Source organism: Leptidea sinapis, chromosome 2 (genome assembly GCF_905404315.1).
Source record: "Leptidea sinapis chromosome 2, ilLepSina1.1, whole genome shotgun sequence".
NCBI lineage: Eukaryota > Metazoa > Arthropoda > Insecta > Lepidoptera > Pieridae > Leptidea > Leptidea sinapis.
In genome coordinates this window covers 9775094-9801166 of record NC_066266.1, presented here as the reverse complement: position 1 = coordinate 9801166, position 26073 = coordinate 9775094, and the positions used below count along the sequence as shown (strand labels likewise).

Sequence of the window (26073 nt, the reverse complement as noted above, 5' to 3'; positions counted from 1 at the left end):
GCCCTCATCGTATACGACACGTCCGACTTCGTCGCGCTTTCAATGGTAACTGATTTCAGTAACTAAATTTAGGATAACGTGATCAGAAGCTTCTAATTTGTAAGTTGCTTCTTAGGCTTTTCCCTTTGATCTAATTCTAATATATAAAATTCTCGTGTCATGGTGTTAAACTTTGAACTCCTCCGAAACGGCTTGACCAATTCTCATGAAATTTTGAGTGCATATTGGGTAGGTCTGTGAAACGGACAACATCTATTTTTCATCCCCCTAAACGTTAAGGGTGGTTTTTTTTTTAATATTTTTGACATTTTTTTTAATTTGTTTGATTATGAGTCTGGATTAAAAAATACATACATCTTCAAATTTTCACCTATCTACGATCAACAGTTACCTTTATATCGCGATTTTAATATCGGCAATACAACGTTTGCTGGGTCAGCTAGTAATAGAATAAAGGCGAATAATGTAGATATAGTTTTGAACAGATACATCCGAACACTATACAAATGTTTACAAAAAGCGCGGGAACATAACAGTTGTTGCCGTACGCCATTTTGAGTGGTTAACTATAGGACCAATGTAGCGTATATACAAAGCCTGCGAGAAAAATGAATATCTCTAACAGAGCTGATATACAGCACCATAAAAAAGGTAAGTGAATCTACTGTTGCTGTAACCATTTTTAACTAATAAAAAATGGTAAAACTGTTTACAGTAAGCCACTCTTGACATTAGCTCATTAGTCATTTTTTGGGATTTTATTGGAATTTTTTTAGTTATGAAAATAAGGGACACGACGAGCCGGTCGTTCAGCTGCCCATTACAATGCAGTGCCGCTCAGGTTTCTCGAAAAACCCCAAAAATTCTAAGAGGCAATGCAACTGCGCTCGTCACCTTGAGACATAAGATGTTAAGTCTCATTTGTCCAGTAATTTCACTAGCTACGGTGCCCTTCAGACCCAAACACAGTAATGCATACACATGACTGCTTCATGGCAGAAATAGGCGTCGTTGTGGTACCCATAATCTAGCCGGCACCCCATGTAAAGGAGCCTCCCACTGGTATTTTGTATATGAAACCACTAGCTAACGCACACATCATCATCATCACTTTAGCCAAAAGACGTCTTTTACTGGACAAAAGCCCACAAAGGTCTCCACGACCCTCAGTCCTACGCTGCCCTCATCTAACATACTCCGGCGATCCTGACCAGATCATTTGTACATCTTGTGTGGGTCTACCAACACTGAGTGTTCACTGGAACGTACTTACGTGGTCGCAATTTGAGGACTTTACTGCCCCACTCACATATTCCCAAACCAATATTGGTCACGCCTGCATTCGGGCTGTAAGTTCGCCTATAGGCTAGTTCCAAGTCTTCTTCTGCACTGTTCATCCTATGACTTGTCCCCGTCCCTGATAGCATCATCATCATCATCAGCCGGAAGACGTCCACTGCTGGACATCAGCCTCCCCCAAAGATTTCCATGACGATCGGTCGTCCGCTGCCCTCATCCAACGTATTCCGGCGATCTTGACCAGATCGTTGGTCCATCTTGTGGGAAGCCTACCAACACTGCGTCTTCCGGTAAGTGATCACCATTCGAGGACTTTACTACAACGGCCATCTGTCCGTCGAACAAAGTACCCTGACCACTTCATGTCGGTGACTTTGGTTTTCCTACGTCCTCCTCCTCATTTCTGATTCGATCTCACAGGGAACTCCGAGCATATATATAGAGAAAGAAATACTCTTCCTCAATCGGTGTCCATCGCTCTCTCCCTTGAACAAAAAGCTCTCCTCTTCTTGAACAAAAATGTCCCACATTTTCGTGACGCCCATTGCATTTCATTCGTAAAAATTTTACCCAAATACGCCTAAAGAAGTTTCGCTTCAATAAAGCATCTTATAACATTTCTAATAAGCTCAACAACGGATAGGATATATTTTTATATAGCAGGGCATGGGTACGAATGAAAAGTGGTGAGGAAACCACCCATGGAGATCCGCAGTACTAGAGGTTAAGAGAAGGGATGCCGGCTTTTAAATAGGGAGTATGCTCTAAGCTAAATGGTCCCTAAGTCGTATTGGTTCTGAAAAAGTGCAGCCGGTAAGTAATTGTTTCGACAAAGTGACTGTGCGAGGCAAGAAATATTTCCCAAAACGAGCGGTCGTAGAATGCCAGACTTCAATATGATGCACGTGGAATTTTGCATTATGCCCGTGAAAAATGCATAAGAAGATGTAGAGATACCAAAGAATTAAGCCGATCAAAAGAGACTAGATCGTTGATTGCTGTCAAATGGAAGAAGTCGGTACTGGGAAGCGTCGCCCAATGGTAAGAACAGTACTCCATGTGAGCCCGAATATACTCCTTAGAAAGTTGCAGGCGGTGGCTTGTAGTAAAGTATTGTCCCACCTAATACACCAAGGTTTTTATAGGCCAGTTTGGCCTACTCGCCTTCTCGTCCAAGTGACCACGGAACTGAACATCACTCGATATATCGGTGCCAAATATGCTGAACATGTTTAATCGAGGGGATACGACAAAGGGAGACTTTTTAGCGGTGAATACAGTAAACCTATCTTTTCTTAGAGTTAAATTTGACAAAATTTTGTCGGCCAAATTCCGAATCTCGTCGGTGTTATCCCATAGTAATGATCTGTAAATATATATTATACCGTCAATAACAACCTTGATGTTACGATAAAAAATATCTAGTAACCCATTTGCACAACCTCTAGGGAAGCCCACACATTGGCAGTTTAGTTATAAGCGCTTGATTTGTTGATGAAAAAACCGACAAGGCTTTATATTGTATACCTATAAAATTTTAATTCTATCATCAATTCTATTGTTATACAATGGGACCAATCTAAGACTCAACATTTTTCAAACGAAATAAATTATTTCAAATCCCTCAGAAAACGGCTGAAATATGAGGTCCACAATAAAACAGATGAATCGAGAACAACTTCCGTTATTCAATTCAGTTGTTTTAGAAGTGAAAATTTCTTTAGTGGCTTGTGAAATGTGAAACTTGCGTCAGGACACGTAAACTGATCGAAAATTCCTTTAAAATAACCTTTTGTAGAAGATACTAATACCAACAATAAACACAACATTTCAAATTTAAAATACAGAGATAGACACAAACTCACTTATGTAGAAACTATTCTCAAAGAAATAGGTTACTTTTCACATAATGTTAATATTTTAATATGTACATATATATATACACACCGTGCACTCTTTGACATTTCGCTTCTTATTGGTAACTATGGAATGTAAATCGATTGCCTACAGGACAAGCTATGCCTAGTGTAGGGATTGTTATATTATATCAATGTACGGATAAAGTGTTTTAAATATAGTAAATAGGTAAATAATATTAAAACAAAATTATGCGAACCACTTTATTTTAAAGATTTATTCTAGAAAATGTGTAAGTTATATATTTAAATACTAATAAATTATTAAATGAAGATCACAGAGAGCCCCTTTAAAAGTGACATTTCTAAAGCCAAGACTCTATTGTACTGAACAATTGTATAAAGACTGCGACGTACTATCCGTTAGAAAACTTTATGTCCTTCATGTTACTCTTAAGAGACACAAAACTTTAATCCCTGATCCTTCTTACCTTTTGAAAAGAACAAAACATGTTATTATTAAGCCAACTAGTGTAAAGACCACGTTTGCAATGCGACAGTTTATGAAACAATCAGAACATGTTTATAACCTTATTAATCAAAAACTCAAGATCTATACGCGTAACAAAATGGAATGTAGACGAAGTTTAACTACTTGGTTGAAATCCATGAATTATGAGGAAATGGAAGAGCTATTTAACTACACGTAGTAAATTTTAGGTCTACCTTCTTGATAGTACAATAAGTCGTGTTTTACGAAAAGTAACTATGAAACACACCACACACACGCACACATACTCACACACACACACACACACACACTCAGACATCCTGTTTGTATAATATTTTTCTTTTGTAAATATTCTTCTTTTATAATATTTTTAGACTTAATTTGTGATCCCTAGTTAATGGTACTGTTAATTTTAATTGATATGGAAGAGCGTGGCCTTCTGGCACAGGTGTTTCTCACTTAATAGAAGGTCACATCCACAATTATGTTTGTACCATTTCTGCTACAGAAATAAATATTTTTTCATTTTTCATTTTCATTTTCATTAGATAAACCTCTTTGACTATGATAAATTTAATTGATTAATACCGTTTTTTGCGACTACACCGGACCTTATTTTCACAGATACGGATCGGATTCGGATTGGACGTAGTGCTATTTTCAAAAACGTATCATTGTTTTATGACAAGGTATAGTTATAGTCCAATACTATCTGTCGATAGGCTACTGAAATGTAAGTAAGCGTAAAAGAATAGATTTGTCTACTTCTAGTGAGTTAAACTAAGGATAGACAGGTTATTGAAAACGGCCGTTAGTCGTCTGTCATAGTCCGAATTGGGTTCTAAATTCGACATACGTAACCTCAACTGAATAAATGTTTTACATTGCTGCTTATTCACCAAGAATATTTTAAACAATTGCAGTCAATGCGGCAATGTATAGGTATATCAGTCGAAGCTTCGTATGATGTTATTTGTGGCGTGTTCTATATTTCGGCTTTGGTTTCGGCTCTATTGTATGTTATTGTACCAGAGTATTAGTAATTTTGCCGGCTTTTAATCTTAACAATAATAATATGTCTTCTTCCTAAACTAGGTTAGACAAATCACAACCAATGCCGTAGGCTTGCTTCTTAAAACTCCTCCCCCTTTTGCAAGTTACCCAGCATTCGTGTACTGGTTTTTGTACGAAATCTGTAAAATTAAATTAATACATATTATTTTCTATATACTTAATAGGTACGACGAGAGTTTTTTTTAAAGTAAAACTTTTACTACACCGTCTCAAACTTTTTCGTCTGTGTGTTGCATGTCGCGTGACAGTCGGGCGGCGTCTATAGTTCGCAGCAGCTGACCGTGTAGTGTATAGACTATAACTAATTTGTGTCAGTGCTCAACGCTATTTTTTTCTATATTATTCCAAAAAATTTAGTTAAATGTCTATAGTGTGAAAAATAGTTTCACTTTTACCGTGGTTTCATAAAACCACACAATCTTTTTTTTGTTAGTACTCGTAGATAGTTCCGTGGACTAGTATTACTTAAATATTTTTATTGGTATGCAATCTATAATGTGTAAGAATTTTAATGAATAGCGAAGCTAGCTTTTTAATTTCAATATTTATATAAAAATAGCTTCCTATTAAGACTGGTATTTATTCATAAATTCTTTTATAATGACAGCATTATGCAGCACACGTAGGACTAACAAATTTATTTCATTTTGGTGGTTTTACCTTGAAAACTTGGCAAACTAGACAATAATTTGAACACCTTTTTTGCCGATTACACTATATTATGTACAAAAATGTATGCATACATATTAAATATGGTTACACAAGCCATATTTTATTATCAACTTTTTTCTAATGGAAATAAGGGACGAGACGAGCAGGACGCTCAGCTGATGGTAATTGATACTTGAAAAACTCGAAAATTCTGAGCGGCACTACAACTGGCACGTCACCTTGGGACATAAGATATTAAGTCTCATTAGCCCAGTAATTTCACTAGCTACGGTGCCCTTCAGACTTAAACACAATAATGTTTAAACATTACTGATTCACGACATAAATAGGCGCCGTTGTGGTACTCATAATCTAGCCGGCATCCTGTGCAGAGGAGCCTCCCACAGGTAATGGATTGCTTGCCACTGTTGAAGCTAAACACTATCAGGCTTAAACATTTACGTATAATGAACAACTAGACTCACAAACACGCTCTAAAATTGTCTGAAGAAAAACTCTGCCTACGAGTCTATTAGGCGTTCAGTTGTGTTTTGACCGCGCTTTGAATACAACGCCACGCAATGACAAAATGTTCAGTGAAAAACTGTCCAAATAACAGCAAATCCAAACTTAAAAAAGATGAACGTATTTCAGGTAAGTGCCACTTTCATTAACTAAATTATTATGTAACTAACTTGACAATTTTAATTTTTTTGCAAAATGATAACATTTCAATTTCTTAAACTAAATAGATCGCCGCGTCTCTTTCGCACTATGAGTTTCTTAAGTGCGTACTTTATCTAATACTTTTCAGGCTTGTTTCATTCACCGTGTAGGTATCGAAAATCGAAATCGAAAGTACGTGCGGCCTCTACAGAGTAGGACAGCCAGTAGGGACTCACTAGCGTGCAGGGACGCACGCGCTAATCTTTGTTGTCACCTACTTCACAGATCCGACCAATATTTTACAAATGAAGGAACATAAATAAAGCAAAGCATATAAAGGTCATTGAGATCCAAATTTAATTTTTTTAAGCTTCGTAAAGACTTGAAACAATATAATTTAAATTGATTATTATTAATGAAATTATCATTCATGATAGCTACCTATTTATTCCCTATAAACTAAGTAGGTTTGACTATGTCGTGGTCTTCCAACGCATACATTACTATCTGCAACTAATGTAGGTTTGATAACGAAAGGATATTGATTTAAAATTACGATCACATACCTATTTATATTAAAGAATTAACTGAGCTAATTTTTAACCGACTTCAAAAAGGAGGAGGTTATCAATTCAATCGGTATTTTTTTTATGTATATACACCGATTACTCTCGCCAAGCCAAATGTAATAAAGGTACCTACACTCGCCACGCGTGACATTAAACGGGATAGCTTCGTCTAGAATCAAGCGTACAGACAACCTAAATAATTACAGTAAGTTTATAATATTAAGTTTTATTTTGTTTAGGGCTTGGCACTGGCTTACAACCTATCAATAGGTAGCACACATGAATAATAGTATTTTATTAATATTAAAGGCAAAGGTTTGCATAAAAGGTGTATTAAATTAAATTTTTAGTTATTTGATACTTTTCAGTTTTTGAAGTCGGTTTTAAACGTACTTTTTTTTCATAAGATGGCCTTAATCTCGGTAGGTACAGTTTAATGTAAAGCAGTCAACCCTAAGGTCGTCAGAAGAGGTAAGAGTCACGCGATAGAAAGAGAGGCGTAGTAGTAGCGCTGTGCGATCTGAATTACACCTTATTGTATTACCGCAAGAGTCCCTATTGTTTTAATTGATTTTTCGGAGTGAAACTTCCGTACTTGTATATTCTTTGCCATTACTGTCACGAAATAAGGCATTAATTTGAATGAATGTTTTAATGTGATCTGTATATGTTAATGTATACATATATACAACGCCGGTCGTACATTTTTTGACGATATTTATTTTAATAGGCGATTGGGAGTCCAGTTGTTAATAGTATTTTAATGGGTTTGGGCTATCAAAATTTAATAAACATGAAAATAAAAAGTTCCTATAATCCTACTAGACAGGCGATCTACTATAAAAACTATCTATATATGCATCAGTTGGCTCGTGAAGATGACCTCAATTGAGGTCAGCGGGCAATATTGATCGATGCATGGGTCAATCACCTTTTATTAGACTAACTGGCATATCTGCGACACAACAATACTGTCATTATTTCAATAAAATTTACAAAAGCCAGCTGGCACGTGATTGTATATATAACTCCATGAAAGAGTCACAAGATAATCGACAGGAATTTTTATGAAACTTAATGAACGCGAAGATGAACCATCCTTTGCAAAGCATAGAATATGCTAATAACAGTGTCAATATGATCTGAGGTGTAGCGGAATGTGTGCGACCCCAATCCCACCATAATTTGCCCGTCACCTTGTGACTTAAATACAATTTGAACTCTTTTATATCGAAACGGGAATTAATTTCACTATTTTATAAACAAAAACATTTCGTAGAAATCACATTAAGTTATTCTAAAGTATTAAGCTTTGGCAGAATTTTCCCGTTTAAATTGTTTTAGAAATTTATCTTAGCAATATAGAAAAATGTTTTTATTTTTATTTTGTGTCAGTTTATTTGTTAACATCTTTTGACTTTGGAATAAAGGTTAAAGGGTGAGTTTTTTTCAAAATATAGGTATGTTAAATATAGGTATGTTTTACTTTTACAACGTTGCTAAGAATAACAAATTATTTTTAAGTGTTCAAGGTGTATGCCTACGTATAAGTTGCGCGCAAAAGAGTTTGCTGGTGGCGTTATCGTACGGATAGCATGTACGGTTGCCATATACAAAAGTTATACTAACTACACTTATCTGGTCGCCGTTATAGAGGCTACATAAAATATATATATGAGGAAGTTGCACTTGTATATATGTATATCCCTGTGAGTGTCCCCATTCTGCAGATTAGCGATAGGCCAATTACCGCTTTCTTCGACTCTCTACAGCCTGTTAGATTTGTGCATCGGGCAATTTTTTTATGATAATAATGGACATGACGAGTAGGACGTTCAGCTGATAGTAACCGATCCGCCCTGCCCATTAAATGCAGTGCCGCTCAGGATTCTTGAAAAATCCAAAAATTATGAGTTGCACTACAATTGCGCTCGTCACCTTGAGACATAAGGTGTTAAGTATCATTTGTCCAGTAATTTCACTAGCTACGGCGTCCTTCTGACCGAAACACAATAATGTTTAAACATTACTGCTTCACGGCAGAACAAGGCCGTTTTGGTACACATAATGTAGCCGATATCCTGTGCAAAGGAGCCTCCTAATATAAAAGTTATAGATAAGAGAGTGTAGTAATTATATATTTACACAAATAAAATTTGAAAAACAAAATTTTATGAACGATGCGGGACTCGAACCCACGACCTCTGGCGTTCCGTGCCAGTGCTCCAACCAACTGAGCTAACCGTTCGAGTGACGTATCGTCATAAAATCTTGGATGCTTTGTTCAACTCTCAGGTCGTGGGTTCGAGTCCCGCATCGTTCATAAAGATTTGTTTTTCAAGTTTTACTTGTGTATTAATCCTAGACGTGAGGGTTATCACTTTAAAGACATAACAAATTAATTATATATTTATCTGACATTGGGACAGTCACCTCACTTATCCTTGGGCCTTTCCAGTTCACCAGCTGTATCGTTATCTAATGAACTACTACGTCCTTTGATCCATTTGGTCACACTTGTGAAATAGCGCTGACATTAAAGTGTGATGGTGCAGTTAGAACCAGCATACAGTGAGAGAGAATCCTCACACTGAAGTCATTCAATAGTAGTGGTTTCTTGATTTTTTTTTATCTATACTAATATTATAAAGCTGCAGTGTTTGTTTTTTTGTTTGAACGCGCTAATCTCTGGTACTACTGGTCCGATTTGAATGATTCTTTCAGTGTTGGGTAGTCCATTCATCGAGGAAGGCTATAGGCTATGTTTTTTTTTTCAAAATTAGGGATCCGTAATAAAATTGCTATTTTGCAACACAAGGTGTAAAATCGAAATCCTATTTTTGCGTGCGCTGCAAAAACTATTGACAATAGAACAAAATGATGTACAGGCTATAATATAGGCAATATTTTATTACTTATAAAACTATCGCGTGAATTATACTTTATATGGCAAAACAACGTTTGCCGGGTCAGCTAGTATGGTAATAAGGGTTGGAAGCAGGACGTTTAGCTGATGGTAAATGATACGCCCTGCCATTACAATGCCTCTCAGGATTATTGAAAATCCTGAAAATTCTGAACGGTACAACTGCGATCGTCTTGAGCCATAAGTTGTGGTAACTGTAGTATACTGACATCTAGTCTTAACAGAGTATGTGTTAACTATTATTGTCACTGTCACGACATCGACAGTGACATTAACCGTGTGACGTTGAGTGCTAACTGCTAATGCACAGTACAGCGGAAGGCCAGTTCTAATCGGCTATTGGTTGCGTGCGGACGTGTCCGGGTGTAGTGCTACATAGTAAAGATTAGTTGTTTCACTCGTGAGCAAACGAGGAACATTACAGTAACCATAATCTAGCCGGCATCCTGTGCAAAGGAGCCTCCCACTGGTAAAAGACCAAATCCACTAGATGATTATGGAGATAATCATGAACCCCAGCTCTTGGCATAGTACGTTACCAACCACCTACGTACGTTAGACATACCTTTTTTACTGTCACAATTAAACTCATGCAAATCACAGGTGTCAATAAATGTTCTCATTTCTCCACAACCATCTATCCCGCAGACAGGAACTTGGTCGTGACGACAGATGTCAGCAATCTTACATTCTTCTTGTAGCTGAAATATTTCAATAGGATTCATTGAATGAATGAACGAATGATTTATTTATTGAACAAATGCAGGTACATATAGGTCGAAAATAATTAGGTACTGATGAGTAACTGGTGTTTGAATTATTAATAATAGAATATTATATTAAATTTAATTAATTAAAGAAATAGAAACAAGATAAGATTAAACAGATAAGTTTGACATAAACTTTATACAAACAAAGCATAAAATAAAATAAAAGTAATTATTAAAATTCTTAGACGACCCCTATAGCCTAGTGGTTAGCGACCCTGCCTACTGAGCTAGAGGTCATGGGTTCGAATCCCGGTAGGTGCACACATTTATATGATAAATATGAATGTTTGTTTCCGAGTCATGGATGTTTATATGTAGTTATGTATGTTTAAGTATGTATATTGTATTAAATATATCGTTGTCTTGTACCCATAGTACAGGCTATGCCTAGTTTGGGGCAGGATAATTTGTGTAACTGTCAATATTAAAAGAAAAAGTCAACATAATAAAAGTCCAAAACCAATTATTGTTCCATTCCATTCATATTCCAAACTTAAAAATATTAGTTACCGTTAGGTAGTCCTTAATTTAAGATAAGAATTATCACTAAATAATTCTGAAATATTATAATAGTATTTGATAATGAGCAAACCATGAGTTATCCTTTAAAATTTATTAAAAGTCCTCTCTGAAAATAAGGGACGAGACGTTCAGCTGATGGTAATTGATACGCCCTGCCCATTACAAAGCAGTGCCGCTCAGGATTCTTGAAAAACCCAAAAATTCTTTGCAACACCACATTCGCGCTCGTCACCTTGATACATAAGATGTTAAGTCTCATTTGCCCAGTAATTTCACTAGCTACGGCGTCCTTCTGACCGAAACACTATAATGTTTAAACATCACTGCTTCACGGTAGAAAAAGGCTGTTGTGGTACCCATAATGTAGTCGACATCTTGTGCAAAGGAGCCTGCTAATGTAAAAGTTATAGATAAGAGAGTGTAGTAATTATATATTTACTCAAATAAAATTTGAAAAACAAAATTTTATGAACGATGCGGGACTCGAACCCACGACCTCTGGCGTTCCGTGTCAGTGCTCTAGCCAACTGCGGTAACCGTTCGAGTGACGTATCGTCATAAAATCTTGTATGCTTTGTTCAACTCTCAGGTCGTGGGTTCGAGTCCCGCATCGTTCGAAACACAGAAGAAAAGGCAGAAATAGGCGCCCTTGTGGTACCCATAATATAGCCGGCTTCCTGTGCAAAGGAGCCTCCCACTGGTACTGCTTTTATAGTCGTCAGGAAGTTTATTATACATAGTTATTGCCATGTAGTGAGTACTCTTTCCAAACATCTGTAGCCTTTTAAGAGGCACAAATAGTTTGTTCCTTCTCTGAGCTTTGCTTTTTATTTAACTTAAAATTGACGACCACCCAGTCCAGTGGTTAGTGACCCTGCCGACTGAGCAAAAGGTGCCGGGTTTAAAACCCGGATGCAATCATTTATAATATGAATATGGATGTTTGTTTCCGAGTCATGAATGTTTAGAAGTATATATATATATGTTTAAGATATTCTTAAACATATATATGTAATAGTTCTTTTGGAAGATATGTGCCTTAGGTTTTCTGTTACAGGGGGCCTCACAAAGTGGATATACTTTCTTTACCATTTTACACAAGGCTTGGACAAAAACAGGAGTGAACACATCCGTGACACTATTAGTATCAGGCCAATCCCAGAAAAGCTGTAGGAGACTAGACGGAGGTGGTACGGGCATGTCATGAGGCGGCCAAAGGTCATATGAACAAGAGACCGCTTGATATTAACACTGCACTAAGGTGACGAGGAAGATCCTGATTAACATGGCAATCAGTCATAAACCAGTGGGAGGCTCCTTTGCACAGGATGCCTAGATTATAGGCTAGATTATGGGTCCACCTAAACGGCGCCTATTTCTGCCGTGAAGCAGTAATATGTAAGCATTACTGTGTTTCGGGTTGAGGGGCGCCGTAGCTACTGAAACATATACATTTTCTTGTACCCATAGTACAGGCTATGCCTAGTTTGGGGCAAGATAATTTGTGATAAAAAGTGTCTCTATATTATATAATGGCGTTATACCCGGATTGTCATCTCGGAAGAGGTTGGCTGAGTTTACAATATCAAGATCACCTGATATAGGGCTTATTTTGAATAAATATCTAAAAATTATTCATTAGAAACTTAAAGTGGAAGAGTTGAAGCAAGATGATTCCAATTTACGCTGTATTTCATTCATGAAATATGTATTTGTTTATATTAAATTGGACTTTTTTTAAATTTTAATTTATATTTTTGGACCAGTAGCTTTTAACTTAAGGCTATCCCAAGAAATGGCCAAATCAGCGCATAATTGAAACCATTTCTTGACGGTTTATAATAAGCTTATATTTTTACAAAAAATAATAATACTTCTACAGAATATGAGAAGAAAATTCATTTATTCTTTACATTTCTATTTTTATAGACAGTGCGAAATAAATCACAAAAATAACCATAACCTATGCAGTTGGAACCATGCTAATCATTCAAGCTATGTAAAAATTGTACGAAAATTTATTAATTGTACACCAGTACTATTTAACATGACATAGTTTTGTTAGTTGTGTAAAGAAAATTGTATTATGGTTGTAATAAATTAAAACTGCTTCTAATTCTGAATTAAAACTATGGTGATCATTTGCGAGAGAGGTTAAGTTACCTCCGCTCGATTCCTCAAGGCCATTGGCTTAGTCCCGAGCCTTAAACGGATACGTCGAAAACTAAAATTTCGGTAGTAATATGGCGACTAAAATAAGCCAAAACAACTTAAAATATATTTTTGTGATATCAACTAATGATCTATTACTTAATAGTCTTTAAAAAATAATTTTAATTTACATGTTATTTAAGAATTAGAAGCACCTATTTGTTGCAGCAGATTCTTATCATCACACAACAGTGTTACTTATCTTTCAAAGAGATATGTGAAGACGTGGTATCTATATAATATACCTACCCAGTAGCACAAACCTTATACCACTTTTTTTGTGTCGGTAAAAAAACTTCGATTATCCGACTCAAGAGAATTGTCCTCTTTATCACGAGAAATGTTTCGATTAGAAGTGTGTATGTTTAGGTAGTTCGTCATTTATCATTATGCATAACTTTCATTCACATAGTTGACTTCAAAAACAGGAAGAGCTTCTCAAAGTTAGGTAATCATCCCCACCATCTGGATGTGGAGGACCGCCAGGTCCTCCACAGTGCGGTTTTCAAGGAGCTTTCTTCCTCGTACTAAAAAGCTGTGGAATGAGCTTCCTTGTGCAGTGTTTCCGGGACGATACGACACGGGTACCTTCACAAAAAGCGCGTACACCTTCCTTAAAGGCCGGCAGCGCTCCTGTGATTCCTCTGGTGCTGCAAGAGATTGTGGGCGGCGGTGATCACTTAACACCGGGTGACCCGTACGCTCCTATTTCATAAAAAAAACAGTTGATTTGAGAATTATAGAGGTAATGTTTTTTGTATGTTTGTAACCTAATAGATTAATTAGAATGTTTTTTTTGTTCGTTTAAAAGGATATATTCCCGAATTGATCCGGTAACCGGTTGGAACTTTTAAAAGTAAATATTGATTACATATAATATCAATGGCACGCCATACAAAAATTGCTAGTGTTTCCATTAATACTTTATATAATAAGTTGCTTTTGCAGTTATTTTATGTTAAAATTAGCACAATTACCTAGAAACTACTACAACTTGATACCTAAGTACAATAGATTTTTTATTACGGCTACTATTAGATGCTTGTGTGCGTGGCATCTTGAAACTCAATGGCATCTTTCAAATTTTTAAGCGACTTCAAAAAGGAGGAGGTTATCAATTCGATCGGTATTTTTTTATGTATGTGCACCGATTACTCTGGGATTTATTATCCGTTTAACGTAATTTCTTTAGTTCGCTGCAGAATAGATGCCATTTGGTCCCATAAAAATTTTACAGTTTGGCCCAGTAGTTTTCATTTTATGAACATTTTTTATGTCATTTTTTGTTTCTCTCTACGGCTTTTTTTCAGTCAGGTTGATTATATAGGTATTATATTTATAAACTGACACTAAAATGTAAAAAATAAAAAAAAACTACGTTTAACTTACACCCTTATCGCATGATGCATGGTAAAGAACAGCAATACTTGAATAAAATATAAAAAGATAAGTTTATTTCGATAAAATTTTATAGAAATGTACTTGCATGCACTTGTTGAGTAGCAAGATATTTTTATTGTTTACAATAATTATCCTAACATAAGTTACATCGATTCAATGTAAAGGTAAATGAACCATACGTCATAATATTATTATGATTCATTTTCAATTGTATATTTTTCACAACACATAAATAAGTAGTAATACCTAATTGTATTTAAATCAGAAAATTCTGATTATCGATTATAAGGAATCCCTCCGTTGGACATATTTTTATTGCGGCTACAATCCGAAACGGTACAATAAGTCATTTGTATTTTTTTAAAAGGTAATAATTATGCTTCACTTGACATCAAATGACTGGTATCACTTCAGCCTCGAGTAGGTACTAGGTACTATCTATTTTGTACACAATAACCCACATCCCACTCGATTGAGACAGTACGAAGTCTGCCGGGTCAGCTAGTATATTATAAAAATCAGCTTTTACACTATGACGTAAGAAAATTATAATTTCATGAACATTAAGGGTGTCTGGCAAGGGGTTGGAACTATCAAAAGTGTCTGGCTAATGAGGAAAAAACCATCATCTACTTATTACCTAAGTATTATTATAATATACACAAACGGGCTCTTATTCTATAATTCCAAGCTAGCCCGGCAGAACAAACACGCCCCGGTCCCAAATGTTAACGATGTGAGAGAGAAGATTTTAATTAAAAATATAAGTGATATTAGCATTAATATCACTCTTCAAAAATATGAACCTACTACAGTCACAGTCTCAGAATTGTGACTTGTTCTATCAAAAAATTAGAGTGACAAAACTGATACAAATATTGTCAGCGTGATAAATATTACTGCTAGCGCCATCTATCACCCGCGTGACTGACGGCCACGGAACAGAAAAATCTAGTGGAAGTGGGATGTGGGTTATTGTGTACAAAATAGATATAGTACCTAGTACCTACTCGAGGCTGAAGTGATACCAGTCATTTGATGTAAAGTGAAGCATAATTATTACCTTTTAAAAAAATACAAATGCCTTATTCTGATATACGACGTAAGTAAAATTATAATTTCGTGACTATTAAGGGTGTATGGCAAGGGGTTGTCACGACGTCTGGCAATGAATAACGTGATTTTAATAATATTCTGAAGGTAATACCGAAAACTCGCACTTTATTCTTTGATGTATTTAGATCGGTATTTTACACACCTTCAGTACCGTTTACCTGAAAAATTTTTGCATTTTTTAAAATTGAAACTAGTTAGATCGATTTCACGGCCCCGTAACTACCTGTATACAAAATTTCATTTAAATCGTTGGAGCCGTTTCCGAGATTCAGATTATATATATAAAAGAATTGGTCGTTTAAATATAAATATACGGACGACCGAGCCTTGCTCGGATTTTTAAGAATGTTCAAAACTTGAACAAAAAAAAAAAACTAATAGGACATCTGGATTCGAACCGGGGTCTTCTGCTTTCCGGATCACCCAATGTCCCATCTCATCTGAGCTATTACAGTCTTGTATATAGTTGCGAAATTTACCTTCGTATTCTAATGTTATGGTAGCTGTTTCTCATTAAAGCTCGGATAAAGCTACGTTTTTTTAAAGTGAAACCTAGCTAGATCGATTTATCGCCCCCGAAATCCCGTGTATACTAAATTTTATGAAAATCGTTGGAGCCGTTTCCGAGTTTCAGATTATATATATACAAGAATTGCTCATTTAAAGATATAAGATAAGATATACTCACTTTGGCTCCATCAACATGTGCAAAACAATTTCTCAAAAACATGGCGAGTAAAAGAAACACATAAAATATTACGTTTTGTAACATCTCAACATGATGTGTAACATTTTATTTACATTTTGTTACAAGTGATTTTGTGATAAAATATATATTGAATGCAATATTATTTGATCGATTTAATAGTCTTCATTTATTTATACAGAAATAATAAAAAATCTACTGGAACAATCAAACTCTAACTAAAAAAACTACAAAATATAATATACTTAATAACTGAAATATATTTTTAAATGGAGTCCATTTAGGCAAGGTTCTGAATATACTGGCAGCGTTCCCCCTTTGAATAGCAAGACTAATTCTTTGTCCGAGGTAGCTGTCAGCTCTTCGGTCTCCTGTGATGTAGACTTACCTTTTTCCTATTTCCTTAAAAAGCCTTACCTCCCACGGACCAAGACTCTCTGAACCTCGAAACGTGAACCCCCTCGCGCTCGTCCTGTTGCGTTAGAACGGTTTACAGTTTCATTACCGTTAGTTACATGTGGTGATATTTTCGTGTCATCTCTACCTTGTTTTTAAAGTTTTCATTGTTACGTTTTGACTTTTGTTGTTAATCGTTCTGCAGTTTCTGTTGTTATGTGTCGCTACAATAGTACTGCAAGAATACTTAGACTTTTTATATAACCCAGATTCTATCATTGATTTTTCATTATTATAATAATTATAGTCAGCATCACAACAACACCTTTACATTAATCTATAAATACTGAAAAAATAAATCGTTGTTTATCTATACCTACATCTATACATATTATAAATAAAATTGGAGTGTCTGTTTGTAATATTGAAATAACCACTTTTTATAACATGTATATGAATATATATACGGTACATACACCAAAATAACATCTTTTACAATTTTTGTCTGTCTGTCTGTCTGTTTATTCCGGCGAATCTCTGAATTGGCTGGACCGATTTTGACGGGACTTTTATCGGCAGGTAGCTGATGTAATAAGGAGCAACTATTTATTTTAGAAAAACTCGTTTATTTTAGAAAAATAAAATAATGTTGCAATGTCCAAGAAACGGTCTAACACTAAAAATAATTTATATGGCAAAACAAGGTTTGCCGGATTACCTAGTTTATTAATAATAAAATCTTAGTGATGCTTGTTTTGCACACCATAACAAAGCGACGAAGTGACGACATCGACGTAATAATAATGTAAGCGGGTAGTACTTGTCAAAACTGACAGATTGACAGACTTATTAACGTAGAGCCTAAACCGAACTTGACTAAACTACAAACTTGAAATTTTTCAAGATCAGAAGAAAGATTCTTTAATTGATGCTAATGACAACTATAGTTATACCAACTTATCTGTGAAGTGGCAAAAATAGGAACTACGGTCGCCATGTTGAAATGTCATACGACTGTCAGTGTCTACTACTTTCGAGTGTTCCGTGTGTTTTACTGCGATACTTCTGAATTTTAAGCGTTAAGTATACTTTTTATTGTGCACATTGGAATTAATAACCAACACTGAAACGACCCATCAGTTCACAGATAAGTTTGTAACACTGTAAGAATCTTTTTAGGAACAAAAATTTTATTTTAAAAGGAGAACAATTTGTTCCCCTCTTAGGTAAAATTAATTTCCGTTGAGTACGTTCACTATTAAATGCTTTGATTAACATCCTACGCGATAAAGTATTGGATTCTCGTCTCATATTATAAGTATGATGCTTTATAACTTCTTTTAATGGAATTGAATAGTATAGAAACAGTATAAATAACATTTTATTACGATCTACTTTTCATATTTAAATTACAATCAGTTCTAAACTCAGGCTTCTTGAAGGATCTGCCTCGTTTGCATGTCACCCAACACTCATGAATTGGTCTTTGCTTGTAGTCTGAAAAAAAAAACTGATTTAGATAGTTATCAAATATCACTTGGATGTATAATGAGATAGTGAAATGGATATTTTCTTCGAGTAGGCAAGTCGTACTCGCGCATCATGTTTTCTGTACAATCTTGTATAATCCCCGCAAAATAAGAGGGGACTGCAGGCCATCTTAGTGAAGTTGAAATAATGTCAGTACACTTCAAAATCACCAATAAAATTTACCGTTAACATTACGCAGACGTTCATATTGTAAGGTAACGCCTCCACGGAGATTATACTTTTGAATGAGAAAAATTTTTATTATATCGCTTCAAATTTTTCGGTGATCTATCGCATGACGTATTACAGGCGGCCGCGGAGTACGGGTGAAGTTGAATCATTAAATTCATCTACTGCGACACAGATTAGGGACCGTCCATATATTAACGTCACAAAAACTTTATGAATTTTTAATCCCCTTCCCGTAGATATGACACCCCCCGCTGTAACCTAACATATTTTCAATTTGATTTTGATAATGATAAAATGAATATAGCTATTTTCAAACTGTTTTTTCTATAGATTGGGCAGTGAACTAGCGCTAACCGATGACTTAAACATAAGACTCATATGTAATATAAAAAAATAAGTAATAGCAATGTAAAATTTAGCTTAACATATAACTTACGCATTTTACTATTTAACATTTCAGCATGTAACATCGCAAAACTTTTTATCTACACCGTCCCTTGTTACAAAATGTATTTTTTTATGAAAATAAGGGACGAGACGATCAAGACGTTCAGCTGATGGTAATTGAAACGCCCTGCCCATTACAATGCAGTGCCACTCAGGATTCTTAAAAAACCCAAAAGTTCTGTGTGGCACTACAATTGCGCTCGTCACCTTGAGACATAAGATGTCAAGTCTCATTTGCCGAGTAATTTCACTAGCTACGGTGCCCTTCTTTGACCCTTCCCCCCATAAAGTGTGACGTAGGTAATTCATTGATGGGCCCTTCTATGCGTGAGTATACTAATTACTTGATCCGCTAAAGGGTTGAACTGACCTTTCTTGCTATCACAGTTAAACTCGTGCATATCACAAGTATCAATGAAAGTCCTCATCTCTCCGCATGAGTCGATGCCACACATTGGCACCTTATCGTGTACGCAGAGGTCGGCTATCTTGCATTCTTCTTCATTCTGCAATCAGTATTCAATTCCAGTAAAAAAATAACAGTATTACTTTAAACTATACATAAAAAGAAGAAAGAGGCAACTAGTCGGAGCCAACTAGGATGCTGCCCATGCGGGAAGCTCCGTAAAATCTTCTAGTTCCAAATACCACAGTGTCTGAAGACGAAGGTTTTCAACCAGTGTTGCCAGTAATGACTTGCGGTACGCAGACGTGGTTGCTATCTATGGCCCCTATGAAAAAACTGATGGTCCCTCAGAGGGCAATGGAGAGGGCTATGCTGGGAGTTTCCCTGCGAGATCGAATCAGAAATGGGGAGATCCGTAGAAGAACCACAGTTACTGACATAGTCCAAATGATGGCGAAACTGAAGTGGCAGGGCATATAGTTCGACGAACAGATGGCCGTTGAGGCAGTGAAGTTCTCGAATGGCGACCACAAAGCGGAAGGCGCAGTTGTAATAGGCCCGCCACAAGATGGTCCGACGATCTGGTCAGGATCGCCGGAATACGTTAGATGAGAGCTGCGCAGGCCCGATCGTCGTGAAAATGTTTGGGGGAGGCCTTTGTCCAGCAGTGGACATCTTCCGGCTGATGATGATGATACATAAAAAGTACTGGTTACTATGTAAGAGGTATTAACAACATCTACAGCATGAGTCATAATAATTAAGGGGACATACATTAAAACTAACTATATCTCAGTTTGCTACCAGCCCTAGACAAAACTTTCTACCAAATCTTGTGGTGAACACGTAGAACAGTTTAACAGTATCTGTAATTCGAGCAAAATCAGTAAGTAGCTTCAAAACTAGATTTTATAAACATTAAAAAAACTTAACTGAAAATATAGGCGCGGTGATATGCACGCATCACATCAGTGATCTGCTAATGCATTATAATAATAATAGTTACTCCATTGGTCGACAGGGGTCTGCTGAAAAGCAGCACTGGGTCTTAAATATATTATATAATATTATTACTTATGAAAGAGGTGGACAAACGATTGATCACCGGCGCCCACATTCTGCTTCAATACCACAGGTTTCACTCATGTCGTATCATCCTGGAAAGACCGCACAAGGAATATTATTCCATAGTTTGGTTGTAAGTGAAAGAAACTTCTTTGAAAACCGCTCGGTGCAGGAGCGGCAGACATCCAGATGGCGGGGACGATATCCTAGCTTGTGGCGTTTCGTACGAGGGTGGAATTCGGCAGCAGGATTTATAATAAATGGCTCTTCGGAACTTCCCGTGATTAATGCTGTAGATGAAGTCTGCTCAATGAAGTCTTTCGCAACGCCAAGTGATCTAGCTATTCACATACCACTGCGATGCACGAGGTTAAATGATCCGAGGTGATACCGCGCTAGACCAGATATGGCAGCAATAATACATATGTGGCCGGAGCTGCGCTTTGCAAAGTGCTAGAATGTGGGCCGGCTTGAAGTATTGTCGTGGTCTATTTATGACGCCCAGTTCCTCAAAAATTTTCGGTAGAAGATCCATAACAGTTTAATCAAATATAAAACTTAAAAAATAAAGAACATACCTACCTTAATGGTTTCGCTGTGTGTTGATACCAATACTAGTTGCACCAAAATATGTACCACTGAAATATTTGATATCGTTAACAGACTGAATATAATATTTGATATAGTTACTTAGCTCCTCTCCTCTCCGCTTGTTCCATTTCCACCGAAGCTAAGCGGAGAGAAGATGTGAAAATAACGATATATGATTGGTTATCGAAATACATCTCCACTCCTCTTTGCTTTGGTATCCACCAGGCCTAGAGTTCTATAGATGGCCACAACTGCACAATTGAACAAACTTACCAAGATTTATCGATTGTGCGTTATCTGGACATAATGTTGGGGCGGTTTTCGAAGAGACGCGGGGTGGATACCCGAATTGTTTGTAAATTTTGGTACATTATTTAAATTTGCATATACAGGTTATGTGCGAGTTGAATGAGTTCAGGAATGCGATAGTGTTGTGATCTAATTATTGATGACGATAATCATGATTGTGTCGATAAATTTAAACAATGCTTTAAGTTTACACTACCTAAAATTGACTTTAAAATTAATTCATAAATTTTTAAAGACCTCAAATTTTTGGTCTGCCTTTCTTCAACGCAAATATCTAAAACATTTTTCGCTATTCTCGTGGTTGGAATGAATTAAACTTATTTTGAATGGAACCAGATGGACTTGGATTATTATATATAATATATATATATTATTAATATATATATATATATATATATTATTATTAAAATCAAAATATTACACAGGATCGCAACTTCAGTATTAAGGCGATAACATGGTAATCTTCGACTACGGCACATCACTACTTTAACTAACTAACTAACAATACTTCCGCTCTTTACTCCAGGCCCCGGCTGCATTCAACTCGCGCGCTTACTCTAGATGTGATGGAGGAGAGCCATCGTAAGGCTGCTAGCATTTGGATCACGGGTGGAATCGGCAATCCACGATTGCTGTCTCCAGTATTTTGGAAGAGCAGGGGTAACAAAAAGCTTGCCACAATATTTTTGGTGAAGCGGAATCTTATTCGAAATTCATTTTCATCATAAATTTCCATCGGATTTTCTGCATCTCGTAAATATCGTCGCGATAAGTAGTCGTTAGGACTATCGTACATATATTCAATAAAACTTTCGAAAGACATTATAAAAAATTAATGAAATAATGTCTTTTGTAGCTAACAATTACTTATAAACTTCCTCAAGGTAGATGGCGATCAACCTTACATTTGACAGTTGGTTCCTCGACTCAAACTCACCTCGAGTGAGGAAGGTGTTTAAGGTAAGGACAAAAATTACAACTGTGAATATGAAAACCCCTCAGTGAGGTTGAGTCGAGTCGAGGAAATCGTGAGTTTACGACTTAGAATATGGGTGTGTGTCACTGACATAAACCGCGCGATTGTTGAACTGTGCAGTGCAGTAGCCCTATTCTCGTAACGAAACAAGATTAGTATCAATGCGACCTTATGTTAAAAAGTTAAATTTTGTATTCATGTAACACAAATTGACACTTCCGATTGTGATGAAGTTACGTTCCGATTTAAGGAAATCGTATGGTGTGCAACAAGATCGAAGGTGCTGAAGGATGAGTATTCTGCAAGTTTTTGACGTTTGGATGACTTGACAACTTAAAACATAATAGAGTATAGAATACACAAATCGAATATATAAAATTCTCGTGTCATGGTGTTAAACATTGAACTCCTCCGAAACGGCTTGACCGATTCTCATGAAAATTTGAGTGCATATTGGGTAGGTCTGAGAATCGGACAACATCTATTTTTCATCCCCCAAAATGTTAAGAGTGGTACACGCCATTTTTTCTTTTTTAATTTTTTTGACATTTTTTATAAGATTATGAGTCAGCATTAAAAATACATACAACTTCAAATTTTCAACCATCTACGATCAACGGTTACTTTTGTATCGCAATTTTAATATCGGCAATACAACGTTTGCTGGGTCAGGTAGTGTTTTTATGTAAAATCATATTTATGTATAAATTAATATATAAAAATTTGCTCGTTTATAGCATAACATACCGATTATAATTATCATATCTATTTAGCACATGGACTCAATCAGCTTTTACTTGAAGTAAACATTATGTAGACTTATTCATTATTAAAAAAAACTTTAAAATCAAAATATATTCAGATAACTTTAAATCTATGAAATATTATTTATTCACAGTCGCTTTCGTTGGTTTTTTACGAGTTGTTTGTGAGGTTATAACAATAAAATCGTTTTATTAGTATTTCTTCATTGATAAGGAGTTCAATATCAGACGGAAATAAACATGTGACTGACACTTTGGAACATTGTGCTATGTATGTTTGTAATACGTAAGTATCGATCCCTAGTCTGTAGTTGTCCTATACGATGGCATCATCATCGTCAGCCGAAAGACGTCCACTGCTGGACAAAGGCCTGCCCCAAAGATTTCCACGACGATCAGTCCTGCGATTCCTTCATCCAACGTATTCAGGCCATCTTGACCAGAGCGTCGGTCCATCTTGTGGGGGGCCGAACAACATTGCGTCTTCCGGCACGTGGTCGCCATTCGAGGACTTTACTGGACCAACGGCCATCTATCCGTCGAACTATGTGCCCTGCCCTCTGCCATTTCAGTTTCGCAATCATTTGGACCATGTCCGTAACTATTGTTTTCCTACGGATATCCTCATTTCTGATTCGATCTCGCAGATATAATAGTATATATCATCTGATACGATATAATAATAACAAAAGCCTTTATACTACTTATAGAACATGCTTTGAAGCAACCACTTTGTTGGCCAGGTTGTCTTTCGACATAGGCCTCCCCCAGTTTCTTCCACTTATCTCTATCTCGAGCTAACCTTCTCCATCCTTTTGATAAATCGTTCTCCCATCTTTTGACGTCCTCTTTTACTATTTGATGTATATGACATTATTCTCTTATTAGTAAGTATACTCAATGTTTCTTGGTTCTAATGAGTATGAAAATTAAGTGATCACCGCCGCCCACATTCTGTTGCAACAGCAAAGGAATCAAAGAGGCGTTGCCGGTCTTTTAGAATAGTGTACGCGCTTTTTTTGCTGGAAACACCGCATAAGGAAGCTCATGCTATACCAGGGTTGTACGTGGAAAAAGTTCAATGGAAACCGCACTGTGGAGGAACGCCACACATCCAGATGGTGGGGATGATATACTAATTTCTTTAAATATAGCTGAAGCAATTAATGCTGAAGGACAGGCAAAAATCAGAAAACATCCACAATAAAACGAAAGTGATGCCCTTCAGCATATTCTGAAAAGACTGAAGTGGAAATGGGCTGTTCATGTGGCCAGATCAACAGATGGACGGAGGACAAAGCTGGTCTGGACCACGAGGCAAGAGAGCCAGAGGACGTCCTTAAGAACGATTGATTGATGAAATAAAAATATAATTAATACATAAAAATTGCTGGAGATAACTGGACACAGAAAGCAAAGTCAAGAACGACCTGGAAATTGTTGGAGGACTATGTGTTTACTATATAAATGCATATTTTTATTTTTAGGTTATGTTAGTTAAAGAAACAAAAGGGCTTTATTATTATTATATGTAGCAGAAAGGCGGAGAATTTACAAACTACTATCTACGCTCCTCAATAGGGCTACTGGCAACCCAAGCGCTGGCAGCTATTTCAATCAACGGATCAGCCTAGCTAACCACCGCGGAAATGTTTCCTGTATTCTTGGTACACTTAGATAGGGTCTGTCCTTAAAAGACCGTACGACAAAACACTTGTTCAACTATCTGTAATTACAACTTGGTTATGTCTACGCTATGATATCACAGATGGCGCTATACTTTATTGTGGATTCACTGACATACGCTACCAAAGAATATTGTTATATTACCTATTTCTATTATTTTAAAGCTTAGAATAATGACACAATAATATTCAAAGTGTATTGGTAATATCACAATATCACAGTAGACATAAGACATAATATTATGTTCTTTGATAGCGTATGTCAGTGAATCCAAGTTAATCCAGGTTATAGAATAGCGCCATCTACGATTACATAGCGTAAACATAATCGTAAGCATAAGTTGTAATTCCACATAGTTGAACAAGTGGTATTTCGTATTATTAACCTCTCCTTGAATAAGTAATCAATTTGTCTAATGTTCTTATACGGCCAGACCGTTTTTTTAAAATAAAATTGTTACAATATAGGCGCAGCTCGATGTGATCGAGACAAGGCATCGGCTATCTCAACTTAGTCCTCAAACGGCAGACTCACATACTGGTGCCAGAAAGTGAAATCCCCAGTTTGTGGTCCTAATATTTTACATAAGTCAAAGTATAAGAAAAAAATTTACTTGTTATTTAAGGAGTATGCGTATACCCCACGACCACTGCATTTATCCATTTAAAAAAATATAATGATATAATATAATTTGAATTCGTGACGCAGAAATAATATTCTTGTGTTTTCTTTCATAATATTTATTGCGGAATTAATTCTTGCTGAGAAGCATTTGACAGTTCAATTAGTCTTTCAGAACCGTATCAATCTAATAATTGAATCACAGTTAGCTTGGCACCTATAAATTAAACTAGAAAATTATAGTGATTCAAAACGCTTTGATACTTCACCATTTTAAATTGAGTATTTTTAAAGGCTACTGATATCTGCTCATAACTGTTTCTGAGTGGAATTCGTTTACATCCTGCTATAAAAATTCTGTTTCCATGTGTGTTAAACTTCATGAAGGCCCATTGATAGAATCTGCATTAGCTAGATCCGCTACGGCCAATTTTGACTAGGTGCCCTTTAAACTTGCAATGTCCAGACAGGCAGCACCTAATTTTTTTGTGGCACTTAACCTAGTATCGAGAGAGTAATTAGCAATGGATTGCATAGGGTACTGTAAATTTTCCCCTTAACTATAAACATTTGGGCATGCAGCAACCTGTCGACAGCCACTGTGCAGAAAAGTGGGGAAGTGACTCCAAATTTGTGGCTTCCTTTGACCGTTGTATGGTTGCTCCTTGAGCTATTACCATCCTACTTGACAGTCCCGCTTGCGTAAATCTCACAATTGGGTGGGTTCAACATTTCTGGCAATGAGATGGCTGCTGGGAACCGTAACATAAGACAAATCTCAAACGAATAGTTATATTTAATACAAGTATCAA

General features: G+C 36.3%; 1 long non-coding RNA gene across 1 annotated transcript; it reads right to left on the bottom strand.

Annotated features, from left to right (window-relative positions):
- Nucleotides 1-3289: 3289 nt before the first annotated feature.
- On the bottom strand, nucleotides 3290-16399 carry LOC126972079 (uncharacterized). Its single transcript, XR_007731044.1, has 3 exons — nucleotides 16261-16399; nucleotides 10118-10253; nucleotides 3290-4859 (listed from the first exon to the last, which is right to left on the bottom strand). It is a non-coding gene; the product is annotated as an uncharacterized LOC126972079 (long non-coding RNA).
- Between the last annotated feature and the right edge of the window lie 9674 nt (nucleotides 16400-26073).